Consider the following 3,343-nt stretch of genomic DNA (forward strand, 5'->3'; position numbering starts at 1 on the left):
GCTTCCAGGCAGAATAAATGTTTTATTGACAAAGGAGCAGAAACTCATTGGTAGCAGATTTCTCATCTGCAGCACTAGCAGCCAGAGGCTTGGTGACTGTGTAGACCAATTGGCCTAGGCCTTGGACTCCTCACCTTGAGAAACGGTACTGCCCCACTGTTGTTGTTGTTGTCCAGTACAATACATCTTTTGATTTCTTGACTGCTCCTTCCATGGGTATTGATTGTGGATCCAAGTAAAATGAAATCCTTGACAACGTCAATCTTTTCTCCGTTTATCATGATGTTGCTTACAGGTCCAGTTGTGAGGATTTTTGTTTTATGTTGAGGTGTAATACATACTGAAAGCTGTGGTCTTTGAACTTCATCAGTAAGCGCTTCAAGTCCTCTGTAGTTTCAGCAAGCAAGGTTGTGTCATCTGCATATCACAGATTGTTAGAGTCTTCCTCCAATCCTGATACCATATTCTTCTTCATATAGTCCAGCTTCTCAGATTATTTGCTCAGCATACAGACTGAATAAGTATGGTGAAAGGATACTACAACCCTGACACACACCTTTCCTGACTTTAAACGACACAGTATCCCCCTGTTCCATTTGAATGGCTGTCTTGGTCTATGTAAAGGTTCTGCATGAGCACAATTAAGTGTTCTGGAATTCCCGTTCTTTGCAGTGTTGTCCATAATTTGTTATGATCCACACAGTCAAATGCCTCTGTAGTCAAAAAAACACAGGTAAACATCCCTCTGGTATTCTCTGCTTTCAGCCAAGATCCATCTGACATCAGTAATGATATCAGTCACTGCCCTCTAGGGTTAAAGAAATTTATTTCACAGAGGGCGTTTTCCCCATGTGCTCCATCTGAGGCGTATAATCAAGAAGGACTCTGACTAAATGGCAGTTGATCAGAATAGGGACCCCAAGATGGATGTCTCAGTCTCCTGGTGCTGCTGTAACAGAAATATCACAAGGAGGCGGCTTTAAAGAACAGAAATTTATCTTCTCATCATTTAAGAGGCTGTTGTTGTTAGGTACCTTCAAGTCAGTTCCAGCTCACGGCAACCCCATGCACAACAGAAGGAAACCCTGCCTGGTCCTGCACCATCCTAACAATCATTGTTATGCTTGAGCCCACTGTTGCAGCCACTGTGTCATGGAGGGTCTTCCTCTTTTTTGCTGACCCTCTACTTTTCCAAGCATCCTTTAGGAGGCTAGCAGTCTGAATTCAGGGCACTGGCTTTAGGGGAAGGCTCTGGGGGAAGATCCTTGTCTCCACCCTGGAATCTTGGCTATCTTGAAGTGGCATGCATCTTCCTTCCTTTAGTACTTGCCTCTGTGTCTAATCTGCTCTTTTTATAACTCAGAAGTGATTAGGTTTAGGACACGCCCTGCAATGGTATGACTTCACTAACATAACAAAGAAAGCCCAATTCTCAAACGGGATCACAACCACAGGTATAGGGTTATGATTCCACCATACATTTTAACCAAAAAACCAAACCCATTGCCGTTGAGTCGATTACGACTCATAGCAACCCTATAGGACAGGGTAGAAGTGCCCCATAGGGTTTTCAAGGAGCGGCTGGTGGATTTGATCTGCTGACCTTTTTTGGTTAGCAGCCAAGCCCTTAACTACTCTGTCACCAGGGCTCCAGCACATATTTTGTGGGGACACAATTCAATCCATAACAATGGGAAAGAGGCGTGAAGAGGCGAGGAAACAGCCACAAACCTTAGGACTCCCCCAGGTCTCCTAGGGCTTCTAGGCAAAGAGCAGTGGAAGTTGGCAGGGTGGTGAGCCTTCCTGGGGTGGCTCTGACTGGGCTGGGGCAGAGCAGTAGGGGAGAAGGAGTTTTGGTGCGGGCTGGTTTATTATCCTGTTTCTGTATAATTTTGACACCACCAGGAACAAGAAGTAACCTCAGCGGAACTTCCCAATTGACAAGTAGAAGGGGGATAAATAGTAGTTCTCCTAAGCCAGCAATAAAGCAGAAAGGAGGAGGAAAATAAGGCATCCACAGGAAATGAGGTGGAGTAATGCCAGATCCCATCAGATCTGCAGGTCGCTCTGGTGAAACCTGAAGTGCGCAGGCGGGGTTAGAAAACAAAATCCAGCTATAGGTTGTTTACAAGAAATCGGCAGAAACAAAGTCCTAAGAAAAAGTCGAAAATTAAGAGTTGGACCAGGCACGTGCAATGAAAAAGAAACCAGGATTGGCAGAGTTAATACTAAACAAAGGGAATTTTAAGGTCCGAAGCGTTAACCCAGTACACTGCATAAAGATAAGACGTAGGATTTGTGAGGAAGATGTACGCTAATTCTCAGTAACCTTTGTGTAGCCACGAAGTGATAACCAACTCTAATGGGGAGCAGGAGAGGTGAGTGGTTGCGGGGAGGCTCCAGCGCCAGACAGCCTGGGTTTGTATCCCAACTCCACCACTTACTAGCTGTGTGGCATGGACAGATTGCTTCTCTGTGCCTCAGTTTCCTCATCTGTAAAATACGCTCACAGTCCTTTCTTTACAGGTGTACAGGAGGGAGGGTTAGTACCTGTGCAAAGCCAAGTACAGTAACCAGCAGGTAGGGGCGTTACTGTTTGTTACTCAGCAAACGTGAGCTGTTTTAATTACACGTAAAGCAAACACTTCTTGTTGCTGGTTGCTGTGGAGTCAATTTCGACTCATGGCAACCAAAGGAGAACTTGGAAGCGCACATACAAAATTCTAGGAAGGAAAGTGTGTGAGCTGGTGTCAACTTGCTGAGCCTGAGTTTCCCCTTCTGTGAAATGGGGTACTCACAGCGGGGGTGGCGGGACTCACAGATGTTTATAACCTGCTCCGCTCTGAGGGGTGTTGGTGAGCCATACCGGAGGGGCAGACCTTTGTTCTTCAAGGGGATTGGAGTTTTAGCAGGTCTTAGGACTGAAAAATAAGGTAGCTGCTCAAGGCAGGCATGACAGCAACTTCCCAAGATGCCTCCCTGGGCTCGGAGGCGGCTCCCACGTAGGGAGTAACCAGCATTGCCGTCAGCTGATGCCCACTATGCATCAGCTAGGTCCTGCGGGAGGTGGACACTAACCACCTCTGTTGTTGTTGCTGGGTGCCATCAGTCAGTTCCGACTCACAGCAACTCCATGTCACTGAGCAGAACTGCCCCATAAGGTTTCCTAGGCTGAAATCTTTACGGGAGCAGATCACCACACCAGGTCTTTTCTCTCGTGGAGCAGCTGGTGGTTTTGAACCACCAACCTTTTGGTTAGCCGAGTGCTTCACCATGGCGCTGTCAGAGGCTGGCCACCCCTCCAGAGGCTCCTGGGAAGACAGGCCTGGCGATCTGCTTCCAG

This window comes from Trichechus manatus, unplaced genomic scaffold (genome assembly GCF_000243295.1).
Source record: "Trichechus manatus latirostris isolate Lorelei unplaced genomic scaffold, TriManLat1.0 scaffold00045, whole genome shotgun sequence".
Classification (NCBI taxonomy): Eukaryota; Metazoa; Chordata; class Mammalia; order Sirenia; family Trichechidae; genus Trichechus; species Trichechus manatus.